Below are 17490 nucleotides of genomic sequence, written 5' to 3'. Positions count from 1 at the left end.
CACCTTACTAGACACAGGAATAGATCCCGGGACCAACTTTATTTTATGGCAGTAGCCTTTAAGACACCCCAACCTTTCACCAGACACTTGGGGAAATTCTTCCATGAGTTGGGAATCTAAAGAAGCATTATCAATGGACCCAATGGTATTCTTCTCTTTGCTGATAACCGGCGGAGTACTATTGGGATCTAACATGACACCCAGATCTTTTTGGTGCCACCAGCTAATAATACTATCACCCTTTTTGGAAACATAGATCTTCCCAGAGGTGAAACGATCCTTAAATTCAATTAATCCCACAAAGTACCCTCTCAATTCAATGGGATCACCACCGTAGGCGGTAGGACGAATGTCAGGTTTCAACAGCTTTACTTTAGTGCTCAAATTGTCACTAAAAATGTATTAGAGACAATGGTAATCTTAGCTCCTGAGTCAAACAATACTTTAGTTCTATGACCTTCCACTAGAAGTCTAGAGGCCCATCACATCCAACTTGGACTACAATCTGTCCACATTCAAAATCATGTAAATCTGTATAATTTTCTTGAGAAACTTTATTTACAACCCCTCTAGAAGCTTTGATTCTACAAGCATTTACACTGTGACCTTTCTTATTACAAAAGGAGCATAAGGTATTCAGGGTGGGACAAGATTTATCATTTGCCCAGTGAGTTGTGCTGTTACATCTGTAACACTTACCACTCTTTTTAAACTGAGCACGAGATTTGACATTCGACTTTTCTTTAGTCTGAGATTTCCTTTCAGAATCAGTAGGCTTCCGAGACACAGCAGTATCAACTACTGTGACATCCGAACTAACTTTGTCAATATCCTTTTTTATCTCTTTCACACACGCTAATGAGTGTTCTATTCTTTTAGCTATAACCAACACCTCATCAAGAGAGGGTTCGTCTTTAAGCCAAAGTTCATCTCTCACTTTTTTCAGAGATACACCAAGCATAAATTGATCTCTTATCCTTTCCTCAATCAGGATATCAAATTTGCAAGAGGATGCTAGACGTCTGAGATCAGTCACATAATTTTCAATGCTTTCACCCTCTTTTTGCATGCGTCTACCAAAATGATAGCGTTCTAAAATAGTACTAACTTTAGGCAAATAATGTGCATGAAGCTTATACATACATTGTTCAAATTCATTCAGACCTGTAGCAGCACTGCTTGGAACATCGGGAAGATGATCAAAAACATCCTGACCCTCAGATCCAAGACAGTGCATTAGTAGAGCCGTTTTCCTCTCCACACTGAGAGAAGTACCGCATACACGAGCATATCGCTCAAAAACTTTCTTCCACTTAGACCATTTAATAGGTGGATCACCAGGAGATTGCAAAAAAAAACGGTGCAGCCGTAACATTTTGCATGGCTCAAGAGATAACTTTTTTTTTATTTTTATACTGCTGATCTCCACTTATTAAACAAAGTACACTTCACCACATACTACAACCATACACATCAAATATGCTATGTCCAATAAGTATACCTAGCTGCACAAATGACTATAAGCTGAATAATGGGAATGTGAAAGTTAATAAAGTTCACAGAATTTTAAAACTGCGCATATCCGCATAACTTAGCAAAACAAAACGTAGATTACTGTATTTATAGTTCAAAAGCTGTGTGTGTCAGCGCTGCTTGATTAATGTTGAAGATACCCTCGTAAACACACAGCGCTAAGCGTTCCGAAGTTATGGATCAGGGTTGCTGTTGTTAATAAAATTAATTGGTCTTAATAAAAGCTGTGCGTGTCAGCGTAGTTGACAATAGACACGCAGAATAATTTACTTGCAGTTAAATAGATTGGCAAAAACACGCTGAAAGGTGTCTTTGCTGTTGAACAGCTGTGTGTGTCAGCGTTGATTAGACCCAATCAAAACACCCTCACAAAGAAAACTCCGTCCTTGCCTTTACTATTGAAGAGCTGTGCGTGTCAGCGCTGTTCGATCCAAAACAAAGACAGCCTTGACACACAGAATGATGCCTTTACCATAGAATAGTTGTGTGTGTCAGCGCTGTTTAGACACACAGAATAATGCCTTTGCCATTGAACAGCTGTGTGTGTCAGCGTTGCTTAGTCCAAGATAAAGACACCCTCGCAAAGTAAACGCCCCACACTCTTGACTGATCGTGCGAGCGGCGCTTGTTGTAGAACAATGGACGTCAACAATGGCTCCTTTGCGCACCAGCACATCGTGCGTTTCAAGGTTGCTAGGGCAACAGGAGACGCTGCGTTCCAGACGGAGAGAGACGTATGACCAATCGCCTTAACAGCTACAATGGTGGTATCCAGCAGAGTGACGACCGCTTCAGGGAATGCTGAACGAACACCAGATCAACGCTCCTATCTCGACGACTGGTTGTTGAAGGCTGGCTCGCGCAGGCAGTCGTCTCCCACCTCCAGACTACGGTCGACCTCCTGCATTTGCTGGAGTTCTCCATCAACGTGCCGAAGTCGCACCTGTTTCCCTCCCAGAAGCTCCTCTTCATCGGAGCGGTTCTGGACACAGCGCAGTTTTGGGTTTATCCTCTCGAACAGCGAGGCAGGGACATTCCAATCTTTCAGTCCATGTCCTGGGTTTTAGTCAGTATGATCTTGAGACTGCTGGGCCTCATGGCCTCCTGCATCCTGCTGACAAATCAAGCCAGATGGCATATGCGGGCTCTGCAGTGGGACCTGAAGTTCCAGTGGGCGCAGCATCAGGGGAACCTGTCCGAATACGTCCAGATCTCGGAGGGCACTGCACGACAATTGCAGTGGTGGCTCACAAACCAGCATTGGGTCTGCGGCAGATCACTTTTCTTTCCCCAACCAGAGCACACAGTGGTGACGGATGCGTCCCTCCTGAGATGGGGCAGCCACATGGGAGAGGCGGAGATCAGAGACCTCTGGTCTCCGGCACAGTTCAGGCTCCATATCAAGCTTCTGGAGCTCCTACTTGCACTGAAGGCATTCCTTCCCTCTGTCAAGGGGAGAGTAGTGCAGGTGTTCACAGACAACACACAGACAACACCACTGCCATGTGGTACTGCAACAAGCAAGGCGAGGTGGGGTCATAGACCCTATGTCAGGAGGCTCTGCATCTCTGGACATGGCTGGAACATCAAGGTATTTCCTTGGTGGTTCAACACTTGGCAGGTTCTTTGAATGCCAGGGCGGACAAACTCAGCCGCAGGTGCATGATGGATCACGAATGGTGTCTTTACTCTGAGGTGGCGCAAGGTCTCTTTCAACAGTGGGGAGAGACTTGGTTAGATCTATTCGCCACCTAAGAGAATGCGGAATGTCAGCAGTTCTGCACGTTGGAATTTCGAAGCCGGCACTCGCTCGGCGACGCTTTTCGTCATGAGTGGAGTTGCGGTCTATTGTGCGCCTTTCCGCCTATACCACTTCTATCCAGAGTGCTGAAGAAGATCAGGCGCGACCGGGCTTAAGTCATTCATGTGGCCCCAGACTGGGCTCGAAGAGTTTGGTATCCCGAGCTACTCAGCATGAGCGTGGATCCCCAATCCGACTGCCTCTTCAGGAGGATCTTCTGTCGCAGCAGCAGGGGACGGTCCTCCACCCAAACCTGTCCAGGCTCCACCTACTTGCATGGAGATTGAGCGTCGACAGTCAGGCTTCCTGATCAGCTCTCTCTTTTCAAGTCCCCTGTTGTGAATAGATTTCTCAAAGGCATTGCTCACATTTTCCCTCCTATTCCTTTTGTGATGCCGCAGTGGGACTTGAATCTGGTTCTCACCTATTTGATGTGCGCTCCCTTTGAGCCGCTTCACAATTGTCCTCTTCGTTTATTGACTTTGAAGACTGCTTTCCTGGTTGCCATCCCCTCCGCTAGGCAGGTGAGTGAGCTCCAGGCTCTTTCCTGTAAACCTCCTTTCCTGTCTGTTCATCCGGACAAAGTTGTGGTCCGTACTCGTCCTTCCTTTTTGCCAAAGGTAGTTACTGCCTTCCATATCGGGCAATCTATCACCTTGCCCACTTTCTTTCCACCTCCGCACCCGTCCAGAGAGGAAGAGAGGCTCCACCGTCTGGACCCAAAACGTGCGCTCTCATTTTACCTGAATCGCACACAACAGTTCTGGGTGGATGACCAGCTCTTTGTTGGCTACGTAGGCGCCAAGAAAGGCCGGGCTGTACACAAGAGAACTATCTCCCACTTGGTGGTCTGTGTATAAAAGTCTGTTATTCTCTGGCTAATAAGGAGCCTCCGGTGGGGCTGCGCGCCCATTCTACCAGGGCAACAGCAGCTACTACTGCATTGGGATGTAGTGTCCCCCTGCAAGACATCTGCCAAGCAGCCACGTGGGCTTCGCTGCACACTTTTACTAAGCATTATTGCCTTGACAGCCAAGTACGGAGAGACGGCTTCTTTGGCTGTTCTGTTCTCCGTGACTTTCTGGTGTGATCTTGGTTTGCAGACCCACCACCGGGGTTGGTATTGCTGGGGTATCTATTCCAAGGTAAGGAATCTATCACTAACGTGTCTCTTTCAGATGCACAAGTTTCTTACCCTCGGTAACAATATATCTGTAAGAGACATTAGTTAGTGATAGATTCCTTACCGCCCCACCCATCCTCCCCATTCTGCCAACAGATTTCTAGGGTTAAGGCCATCCCTTTCAGGGCCCTAGTTTCAATGCACCAGTGGTCAGTATCTTGCATGGCTCTGCGTTCCTGGTGCGGAAAGTCGGGTACAGAACTGACGTCAGCGCAGGGGTACTGCTGACGAAAACTTTCCGAATCCAGTCTGACGCCTGGGGGTAATTCTAAGGTAAGGAATCTATCACTAACTAATGTCTCTTACAGATATATCGTTACCGAAGGTAAGTAACTTGTGCATTCGGTTTCACCTATGTGAATAATAATAAGTTGTTTTTTGTTGGAAGCTGTAGCTTGCTGAGTAGTTGGACAATATAAGTTTTAGAAAGCCTGTTAAAGTGTTATGACTTGTTTATGTACACAAAGGCAATATATTGTGCTGTTATTTATGGTAAGTACATGTAATTAATAGCACAATTTTTAAAAATTAAAGAGGGAAATAATAGAATTAATTGATGTAACAGCAATATTATGTGTTTAGAGGAGCTCTGACAAGTTTTGGGCCTTGTGCCACTGCACCTGCTGCACCATTCGAATGATGCCTCTTTTAACTGCAAGATAACTGCAATTGTGTCTGCCTGTATAGTAGTAAAATATAGCAATATTTGGTGTTTAGAGGAGTTCTGACAACTTTTGCCCCAGTGCCACTGCACCTGCAGCCCTGCTGAAATCATGCCTGAGTGCCTGCTAGATAACTGCACTTGTGACTGCCTGTTTAGTAGTAAAGTTTAGCAATATTCTGCGTTTAGTGGGGTCCCAAGAGCTTTTGACCCAGAGCCACTGTACCTGCTGCACCATTCAAATTATGCCCCTTTTAACTGCAAGGTAACTGCATTCATGTCTGCCTGTATAGTAGTAGAATATAGCAATATTAGGTGTTTTGAGGTCATGACAAATATTGGGTTTGGTGCCACTTCACCTGCTGCACCATTCAAATCATGACCCTATTGCCAACTAGATAAATGCCCTTGTGGCAGTCTTGTTTAGTAGGAAAATGTAGCATATTCTGGGTTTAATGGGGTCCCTAGAGCTTTTGGACTCAGTGCCACTGCACCTGCTGCACCATTCAAATCAAGTCCTTTTTAACTGCAAGGTAACTGCAAATGCGACTGCTTGTTTATTAGTCAAAAATAGAAATATCATGTATTTATAGGAGTTCTGACAATGTTTAAGCCGTGTGCTACTGCACCTGCTGCACCATTCAAATCATAACCCTGTTGTCTGCAAGGTAACTGCACTTGTGACTGCCTGTTTAGTAATACAATATAGCATAGCTCTTTACTTACTTTATTCTTAAGGTGCAATGGTATTACATTTAGAATTTGATCGAATGAACAAATAGATTAAGTTGAAAAAAATCAATCCATCTGAAAGAGACAATTGGTTTTAGATTCCTCACCTTAGAATTACCCCCAGGCGTCAGACTGGATCCGCGGAAATATTTTCTTAGCAGTACCCCTGCGTGTCGGTAGGTGGCGTCGGTCGACTCTGCGTTTGTCATTGGCGTTGTGATCGCCGGGATGACGTTGCGGTATCTACTTAGACGATGCCCTCGTGCGCTGGTATCAGTTCTTTTTTTCCGCGCCAGCCAGCGCAGATCCAGAGCGCGGTACCTCTAGTCACTTTTTGACTCCTATTTGTCAACTTTTGTCAACTTCTTTTTGAGTTGTTCAACTCTTGGTGCACATTGGAATGACCTGTCCTCGAAACAGCTTCATGGCTTGTGGCTCTTGTCACAAATTGATGTCGGTTACAGACCCGCACCTCGTGTGCCTTTGGTGTTTGGAGCGCAACCACGACCTGAAGTTGTGCTCAGACTGCCGGGCCATGAACCCGAAGTCTATGCGGGAGCGATCCTGAAAGCTTATCGAGGCACCGCAGTCCGCTCCACGCCACTCGAGGTCCCGGTCGAGAGGGAGGTCGCGGGACCGGCTGCAGAGCCATCACCACCACTCATCGTCGGAGTCTTAGTCTTTGGGTAAGTCATAGCACAAAAAGAAGGCGAAGAAGCATAGTCGCTCTTCGCGTTCTCCCCGTCCATCGGCCGACGCGACACAGGATGCGGTTGGTGGTCGTTTCTGTGGCTCCACCTGCGTAGCCTGCTGGTTCGGCTCTGAGCTTCGCTCCTTTTCCGGGAGCCAGAGCGACCCCTGCCCAACTTCATAGTTTGTATGAAGCCTTTCACTTGCACTTTGGGCAGCCCGACTCCACGGCACGCCTTTGGGCCTCGCAGACTCAGCCAGGGGTTCTAGGCCTTCGAACTCGGCGGCTTTGGCTCCGGCATCGCAGGGCCCCCAGGGATCCAGGCCTGGATCTGTATTGGCGTCGGTCGACCTTACGACACCTCCTCTGGCGTCGAATCCACCGACGGCACCTCCACCCCCTCGGACGTCGGTTGTGTCCCCAGCCAGTGTTGACCCCGGCCTCCACCTTGACCTGGACACGGAGCCGGACCGACTCCAGATCTGGCGCCAAGCGGTAGTTTTGTACCATTGTTCTATCCTGGCGTTCCTTTTTTGCCCTAAGTGACAGCCAGAAGAGGACGAGGAGGACTGGGAGGGGTCTGGTGACCCTTTAGCTGACTAGTTGAGTGATGATGCAGCGCGGCTATTATGAAAAACCTTTCCTTATAACATCAACCCAGAAAAACCCTTATACCACTTGTTAATCGTGGGGCCCATAACACTGAAACACACATTCACTCCGTTTTCTGGATCAGTGATAAGTAGATGAGCTGCAAGACATACGGGGTACCTTATTAATATTTTACCTTACTATTAACTATATACACACTATTTACATTTGATTTTGGAATTGTCGGTTCTAAACATCAATATACTCCGCTATTTCGGTCGATGGACCAACTAGTAGGAATCAGTTGATGGCGATTAAGTCCAGCTCAATCACAATTAAAACCTGTTAACAATTATTGATCATTACTTTAATTCTAATAACCACAGACTCAGTTTTGAGTTAGCATGAAATTTTATCTAGATTCATTGAATAAATTGAATAAGTAAAATGTTATCAAGCAAACATTCTAGACATTATTTTCATAAGCATTTAAGTAAAGATTGAATAGGAAACAGAAAATACTCATACCCTTGGCCTTAGGGCGATGACAAGAATGATTCACCAGTACATAAATCGAAGATCACAGGATAGGTTCCCAAAGCTGACTGACTGTACCTCTAACCTCCTCGGACGTATTCCCTCCCAGGATAGAATCCCGCGACAGTCTCGTTCCTTTTCCCCATCAAATGTTCGAAGTCCAATATATCAAAGTCTTTTCAGCATCAGAAAGAAAAGATCGTCTCAACAGACAGAATGTCGTTTTGAATAAGCGAGTACCAGTGCGACCACGTAATTGTAAGCTCAACTCTTTTATACCCTTTTCACTAACTTGCTATACCCAAAATTGAAACCTTTTAGGGGTTACATTCATTCTGATTGGTCCATTGGAGGGGGGGTGATGGTCACCTCATTGTCCTCCTTGCCTGAACCGGTTCTGCAAATAATCCATTCATACAAAAATCTCGTGATTCATCAAATCCAAAAGTTATTTTTAACTTTGTTAATATATTTGCAACATTTTCCAATAGTTATGAATTTGTTAATCTTCTGAAGTTCGAGTCTCCCATCCGTTCCCAAGCATTCATGCTAAAATTTTGGCACATCTTCTTGTTTTAGGCCAGACTGGCCTTGACATCTCTCACTCCGGGCATAGGCCACACACTCGTGACTGGAACTTCTACTCTGCTCATGCGCGGGGGCCATCTTTATTCTGCGCACGCAATCATGTCTCTCGACAGTGGCCATTTTCTCAGCAAGGCCTAGCAGGCCCGAACGGAACTAATATGAAAACAACATAGCAGAAATTAGACATAGAAAATAAGCCCTTCTGTTTACCACCCACCATTCTAATGACCCATGTTAGCTGTTACCTACCATAAGCGACACTTAAAGCCATTTTACTTACCATCTGCTTTCTTTGCCACATTATAATTTTACTACACACGAAAAACATGCAATTTACATCTACTTTCTACACAAATCACACACCTATGTTAATCTAACTCCACAACTGTAAATAAATTAGATTTTTGCAATGCCAGTTAGTTTCCCGCGTGTCGTGTCTAATTAAGGTGCATTTGTTGGTTAAATACATGCATTCAAACAGTATTTTTAAAATTATGAGGTCAATAACTTTGAAGGGGTACAAAGAATTTTTGTATTTCCCCTGCTCCATCAATTCCCCCCTTTGGTGATTTTTAATATCACCACAAAAACCATCTCTACCAATTTATCAAAATCATGTTTTTTGTCCTTTTTCATTTGTTAGGTCAAACAATTGTTTTCTTCACATTCTGTCTCTTAGACTTGTTGTAGATGTTCTCCTTAAATTCTTCTAATTCAATTTCTCCCATTTCTCGTTCTCTTTGTTTATTTTTCTCATTTTGTATTTTTACTTTATTTTGTCTTTTTCTTTTCTTAATACATACACATGCTAATCTCAACATTAATGTCATTAATATTACTATTGTCACTGGTATTAGTATTTTGCCAACTAATGAACTACCTATTTCTGTAAACCATTTCTTTACAGAGGAAAAACTCTTACCTGGGGGCATATCAGCAACAACCGGCGATAATTATCGCTAATCGCATTTAGCGCTAGGATAATCATCGCCGGCTAGCGTGGATTTTTATCTCTGAGATAGCGTGCTATTAGCAACGCTTATCTCAAAAGCGATAAAAATGCTAGCGCTAACTGCCTAACGTGAGATTATCGCTGGAAAACCAGCGATAATCTCACGCAATGTGATATTAGCTTGATGATAGGGACTCACAAACTTAGCCATGATATCCACCTTCCATAGGATATCATGGCTAAGTCAGTCCTGAAGCAGGCGTAAGGAAAGTAGCGATAACAGGGGTTATCGCTACTTTTCTTGCCACTATGCTTCATAGCGTGGGACTTGATGATAGGAGAAATGTTGCTTAGCGACATTTCTCCTGTGATGTCAGATCAAGAACGCCCCCTTTGCATCTCATTAGAGATGCAAAGGTGGGCGTTAGGAATTCGTGCGCTAATGCAAGGTTTCACGCGTTAGCGTGACCTTGCTAATTAGGCGATAAAATTATCGCCACTTTTCGGCCGAAAACGGCCGCAAATGCGGCGATAATTCTATCGCCTCGCCTTGCTGTTATGCCCCCAAGTTTCTCCCAAGCACCTGCAACCTCCAGTGGGGTAACTTCATCATGCAATTTAGTGATATTCTTTATATACCTTTGTATATTCTGACTTTTATCTGGAATGTAAGTGCAACAATGTTGTACCTTCAGCATTCCACAGACTCCTCCCTCTTTCGCCAAAAGAATATCAAGGGCAAGTCGATTTTGCATCACCATAGCTCTCATGGCAACCATCTCGGTATTTACCATTAAGAACCCTCCAGCAGTATTCGTTGATAAACGATCTACTATTGCTGACAATTTCCGAATCTTATATGCATTAAAAGATATATCCACTGCTGGTATCAATGCTCCAAAAATGTCACCTATTATCTCTGAGAAACTTTTTCTACTTCTACGTTTTAGTGGTTTACCTATCTCGTGAGTTCCTTTAGTTCCCCTATCTACATGAAATATCTTTGGAAAGACCAGGCCTAGATAACATGTTCCGTACCAATGGTCCGGCAACCTATAATAAGCTTTGTTCCCACAAATAAAATAGATCCCTGGGAATATTGGATCTTTTCCTCCTTTGAATCCCCATCCCCCTATAATTCTATATGTATCTTGGCATTCACTAGCACCCACAAAACAGTTATTATACATAGTGTTATCTCTACGAATGCACAATTTCCCTTGTTGAGGCAAATCTAACCCTATTGCTACATTAGTTTCACTCTTATCATAACTTCCTTCCTCAAAACCCCAAGGTGGTGTTTTCATCTTTACTCCTGTTACTTTTCTTTGAAACTTAACTCTTCTATCCTCTACCATGTTTAAAGACACTTTGGGGCCGATTACGATCCTGGAAAAACCCGGTACAAACCGTGGGTCGGAGCTTTTTCTCCGTCCGACTCGTACCGGGTTGTAAAACTTTACAAACATGCAATTACAATTCGTACGGAAACACCATTTCCGTACGAATCGGAAAAAAGACCAACCGACAGAAAAATACATACAAATGTGATCCGGGACACCGCGGACGTGACATCCGGACGGAGTTAGGCATGTTTTTACGTACCAGCAATTACGATTCGCACCGACTGCAGTCCGGATGGGAAAATTTTTACGGCACCTAAAAAGTGCCGGAAAAGCTAAGTACGCAGCGATGCGAGCTGATTAGGGGGCCCGTTACGCGCCGTACCCCCCCACCCCCCGTATGTACGGAGCGTACCCCCGTACCCCCCAGCCCCCCGTATGTACGGAGTGTACCCCCCAGCCCCCGTATGTATGGAGCGTACCCCCCCACCCCCGTATGTACGGAGCGTACCCCCCAGCCCCCGTATGTACGGAGCATACCCCCACCCCCATATGTACGGTGCGGACCCCCAGCGTACATACGGGGCTGGGGGTACGCTCCGTACATACGGGGGGCACGCTCTGTACATACGGGGGCTGGGGGGTACGGGGGTACGCTCCGTACATACGGGGGGCTGGGGGGTACGCTCCGTACATACGGGGGGCTGGGGGGTACGGGGGTACGCTCCGTACATACGGGGGGCTGGGGGGTACGCTCCGTACATACGGGGGGCTGGGGGGTATGGCGCGCCCATCCGCGGGGGGGCTGGGGGTACGGCGCGCCCATCCGCGGGGGGGCTGGGGGTACGGCGCGAACATACGGGGGGCGGGGCGGGGGGTAAGGCACTTGTTTGGACATCTCCATGGTTGCTATGGGAGTTCGCTCCGGACGGTCTTTTTTCCATACAGTTGTACAATCGGACAGATGGGACGGATCGTACTTGCGCATTTGGACTTCAGTTTTCCCATTTGTACGTAAAAATGTCCGGGGACGTGTCGGAGACTTTTCCCGACCCGAGGACGTGTGGGGGAATTTTCCCAATGCGATTTGTATGGACTTTTTCCCATACGAATCGTACTTGGCAGTTTGTACGGCGCTTTTACCATTTGTACGGAAAAAAGTCCAGATTCAACTCGGTTGGGGACATTTTTTCCAGGATCCTAATCGCCACCTTTTTCTTCTTTCCTTACTCTACTAGTAAGGTTGTGTCTAAATGCGTATTCTAATGGTAATTCTTTTGTTTCTAAAAAAAAATCTCCAAAAACTTTACCAGGCTTCACCTTGTTTAGTTCAGGAACTACAGAAACTTTAGCAAAAACGTCATCCATATCAGTATAATAATATTCTAATTTGCCTGTCTTATAAAATAAACTAGCCAACACACTGCAAGTTATTCCATACGTCAAGGGAAGGTGATGATATGTTACACCCTCTGTCACAGACGCAGGTAACTGCATGCAGACATAACAATCCCTAACATCCATTGTCTCTACATATTCATATAATAACTTTGTAAAAACATTCCTAGAAAAATCATTACTTGACCTGTCTCTATGAGTCTCAGTATTATCTATCAGTGTTGCAGTATTCTTTGTGTCATGTGCCTTATCACTATTCGTTTTATTGTTCATTCCAGATGTATTTTCTGCAGTTAATCTAAGTGGAATAATTATTGCTAAAAGGAACCAAATAAGCATCAGTAAGCCTGTACATTAAAAACACATTCTACACCATCCGTGTAGAAAACTACACCTAGATCTTCTATTTTCATTCTCTGCCATGGTAAAATATAATCAAAATATATACAGAAAAAATATATACACTCAAAAAATATGGCCTTTGCACCAACTGCGCACTGTGTGGTCCTTCAAAATGTTCTTAGATTTCATCAGTTTGTCTCTATTCTGGTTTCTTCAGTCTCTTCAGGATGGGCACAGTTCACTTTCACCCTCCTGCTTACAATTTTCGTTTGGGTTCTCTTGACTGCTATCCAACTCTTCGATGTCAGGCAGTGCTAAGTAAGTCCATTTAGGTGATTTGTATTTCAGATTAGGTCTTTTTACTCTTTTCGGGCTTTGCAATTGTCCTTTATTCAAATTTATTTGATTTCTTTGACTCGTTATTTCATTCACTTGTTCTTCCTTATCTTTGTTCAAATTTATTATTTTATATCTCAGTCTTTTACATTTGTTGGGCCAATTGTCTCCTTTTCTTGGCCTTTTCAGTTTTGTCTCTGTTTCTACCTGTACCACTTTCCAAGCTCTCTTTCTTGGTCCTCTCCTTTGTCTTATTTCTTCTTCACTTTCTCCCGATTCTGTTTCAGATCTCATTTCACTTTCTTTAATTTTAAACTTTATGATCTCTGATTCTTCATCAGATTTTAGATCTACCACTCTCATGTCCTTAAGATCAAACCAAGTAAGCAAAGCTACCATAAAATAATCAATTCTGCTCGGTAAAAGGTGTGGGTTCCTTTTCAGTCAGATAAGGTACATCCATTACAGGCTCTCGGACCAAACGTGGCAGTAAGCACCAAAACGTGGTAAGCAAGGATTGTTCCTCCTTTTACTGGGCTCATCTCAATTTGTGGTATTTCTTACAACTTTTCCTCTTTGTCAAAGGCCAAAGTACATCCTACATTCTAAGGCTCAAAAGTTACACTGAAGTCCCCAGCAACAATCAGCCTATTGTGAGATGCGAATCTGTTCCAATGGTCAATAAATTAGTCAGTCGTCATTGATTTGCAAACCACCCCTTGGTCTACAACTATAAATATAATATGGAATTAAATCTTCCCCAAATAGTTTAATCCTCAAGATGTCATGAAAGTCAATGTCAACTGGGTAAACTTTCAAATTTAGAGAGGTACATATCCAGATAAGGAGGCCACCTGAGGGCCTACCTTTCCCACTTGCACTGAGATGTGCTGGTTTGTAAAAGGTAGCCATTAAGATAATGGGGTAACCCAATTAAAGTCTTGGACCTGGGCATTAGTAGATACAGAAAACAATGGTCCTAAAACCTTTCTGTGGAAAGTATGACTAATCTGCAGTAATCTTTTTTATACAAGGCTGAGCATGCACGGTTGTCAGCTCTAGGTAATCAAAACAATCAACTTAATAATGTGCAACAACCAAAGGATTAAAAAATAACACATATTTTTATTTTGTCATTATTGTACTGACAGTAGATATCTTACTGCATTCAAGGAACCGTTAGAAGGACAGAAAAAGGGGTTGCTCCAAGGGAATGTGCAGAAAGATGTGCTCTAGTGAATAAACTGGAAAGATTCCAATTAAGTGCTCAAAGAAGAAAATTAGGCCACGAGGAATCAATTATACACAAAGTCTATTTACAATTTTTTTTAAGGTTCAGAGATAAATCGTCATTTAGCATGATAGGATTGGGGGGTTGTGGTCCAGGCTTTTATGGAGTGGGCGTCGCCGTTTTGACCCGACTTGGGGCACAGAGGGTGGTTTTTGGCCTTGGCCTGCGGGTCTTCTTCAGGACAGGGATGGGCAACCAAAGTTACATATGTGGTGTCCTTGTTCCACACCCGCAAAGAATTGCGGAACGTATCCTCCCATTGATCCATAATTATTCTGGAGACTGGGGTCCTCATCCGTCAAGTTGGGTAGTGATGAGCGATAAAATCAATGGGGGCATTCAATGCGATAACTTCATTGTCAGACCCCTCGAGCAAAGGGGGTCTGCAGTGAAGCCGCTCCGTGAATTATGGATCAATAACCAAAATAGCCAAAAATCACCCTCTGTGCCCCAAGTCGGGTCAAAACGTCGACGCCCACACCATAAAAGCCTGGACCACAACCCCCCAATTCTATCGTGCTAAAAATGACTATTTATCTCTGAACCTTAAAAAACAATTGTAAATAGACTTTGTGTATAATTGATTCATCATGGCCAGGACTTCCTAGACTGATATCCTTTGTCAGTCCTATTTTTGAACTGTTCTAATTTTCTTCTTTGAGCACTTAATTGGAATCTTTCCAGTTTTTCCACTAGAGCACATCTTTCTTCCTTTTAAATAACTACATTTCTCGGCAAGAAACTACAACACATAATAAAAAAGCCACAAAAAAAAGATTGAGAAGCAAAAAACAACAACAACTGCTCAAAAATAATAGACGCTTTTACCATCTTTACTGTCTTTGATTATTCACCACTTACTAGTGAAAAGATACACAAATGTGTACACTTAGATGTCCCCATTCCCTGATATAGGTGGTAGAGTCACTAAAAACTTCAAATACGACAGCAAAAATAATACTAGAAGTGATTTTATGACTGTATTTGATGTTTTGCACACTTAACGGAGACCTCTGAAATTGGGGTGGATATCGCCCCCTGGTAAAGTATAGGTAAAATTATAAAAGTTTCTTAATCTTTTGAAAAAGTAGGAAAAATATTTTTATGTTAAATATTAATGTGAAAGTTATATATTAATTTTTAATAACATGTTGCAGCATTATTGACATAATTTTCAAATAAGATTTTGAATATATTAAAGTAACATAAAATACTTTTCTAAAGTTAAATTAAAAAAATCTCATCCAAAGTAAAACAATTTATTAATTTTTAGTGCATAGTGAAAAATACAAAGTAATCCCAAAAAACGTAATGTGCTTTAATTATTTTTAATACAAATGAATGCTACATTATTATTGTAGCCTAAAAAGGCTAATAAAATATTTTGAAATTAAACAATAATTATGTTTTATTTGTAGAATTTTTAAATAATACATTTATTTTTAAATAGTTTAACTAAATTAAATTACTTGTAATATTACTTTCAATGGGGATCATTTAAGCCCCTACCTCACTTATTTTCTATGGCATGGTGTTGTCCTACCAGTGGCTTGCCATGTGTAGTGCTGAACCTACTTTAGCTCTGAGGTGGAGCACATTTACTACTTTTCTGGGTCATTTTTAGCTGTAGTAAATATAGAAAGCCAGTTTGTGAAGAGCAGTGGGTTTAATCTTTTGCCAGTGGGTATTTGTTCCTCCATAAACCCCATGCTAAACCACGCCTTAGTTGACCGCTTTAGTTGTAAATATTCCCCATTTTCAATCTCCTCTCCTCTGTCCTTTCCACGTTTACTACTAAATTGTATACTTGCTTATGTGGAGAGCTCCGCAATCCTAGCAAACATCTCCGCACTTAAAAGATAGGAGAGGCGTCCACACCTAGGTATGTGATCAGCATTTTGAAGTATGTTAGTAGTACTATTGGAGTACTATTAAACATTCTACAAAATGCAGTATTTGGATAGACCCCCTTTTTCTCAAAATCTACTATATACAAAACATAAGACTTGCAACATAACACTTGAGGAGATACAACAAACATGAATAAAATATAAAATATTTAAAACCCTGACATACCTAAACAATGACAAACATAATTAAACAGAGACAATCAGCATCCCAACATGTCAAAACACGACATTGAAACCAAAAATATGGATACTACCCCCACAACACAGAATTAATTCCCTACAATATCATAACATCTGCCAAAACATCAACATTCAATAGAAAATAAAAAAGAAAAGCTACCACGTCACTGAGTGAGGACAAGTAAATCTTGCAGTGGCAACTTAAAGTACAGTTTGAAAAATATTTGTCATTTCACCATCAATCAGTGAAAGGCAAATCACGTTCAAAGTGCGTCAAACTTAGATCTATAATAAAACGGAAAGATACATCTATATCGCTTCTTTGTTCCGAGGGCTATTGTAGCTGACGTTTCATATTCAACAACACAGTGTAAAGGTTTAAGGGATAAAATTACAAACGTTCGCTAATAATTAATTACTCTTTCTATGTTGATGGTGAGAACATCTTGCAATATTTAAGTAGAATCCATTTACTGACAGTGACTTTAGGTGACTGCTGTTCTTGTTTAAGTTAATTCTATGGGGCATATTTTCAAGCCCTATCGTCATAGGAGCATCACTTTTTTTGACTCTGGTGGCGTAACGCCATTTTCAATATTTACAAGGTGGCGTTAAGCTACTGAGGAGCATATTTACAAGCCCCTATTGCCACCACAAAGTCACTTTTTCTGACGCTGTGGTGGAGATAGGGGCTTTGCCTTATTTACAAGGCAGCGTCAAGCCACTTTACACTGCCTTGTAAATAAGGTACCTTTTCACGCTAGACTTAGCGCAAAAGGGCCAGGCAATGGGTGTTGTGGTGGGTGTATCCTTGTAAATACGGTGCAGCCCTGCGTTTCAGAAGTGGCAGAGCGCTGCGTTAAGCCAAGGAGGCTAACGCTGTGCCCCGCCAATTCATTGTAAAAATGCCCCTTGGCGTGGCTTAATGCCACCTTGTAAATACAAAAACAACAGTTGATGGACTGAATGCAGAACAGTGTCATACATTCACCCCAGCACAGAGATTTGGGCCTAAATCCATCGTTTTTTTGCTCACCATGCCATTCCAGTTTGAACCCAGCCATATGCAAATCAGTCTTGACCCTGTGCCTCATGGGTACAGTCAAGCCCGAACTGCCAAGCCAGGTCCTCCCTGGACTGGAAACAAGCATCCTAGGACCGGTTTCGGGGTTTCACCCCTCTGAGCCAGGATTGCTTGTTCCAGTGGAATGGAGAGCACGGGACCCACGTCTGTGCATATACTTCCCACTCGGGGTGACAAATGCAAAAACAACAGTTGATGGACTGAATGCAGAACAATGTCAAACATTCACCCCAGTACAGAGATCTGGGCCTAAATCCATCGTTTTTTTGCTCACCATGCCGTTCCAGTTTGAACCCAGCAATATGGTCTTTGTTATCGCCTTGTAAATCTGACCCTT

This window comes from Triturus cristatus, chromosome 12 (genome assembly GCF_964204655.1).
Source record: "Triturus cristatus chromosome 12, aTriCri1.1, whole genome shotgun sequence".
Classification (NCBI taxonomy): domain Eukaryota; kingdom Metazoa; phylum Chordata; class Amphibia; order Caudata; family Salamandridae; genus Triturus; species Triturus cristatus.
This window is presented reverse-complemented; position numbering follows the sequence as displayed.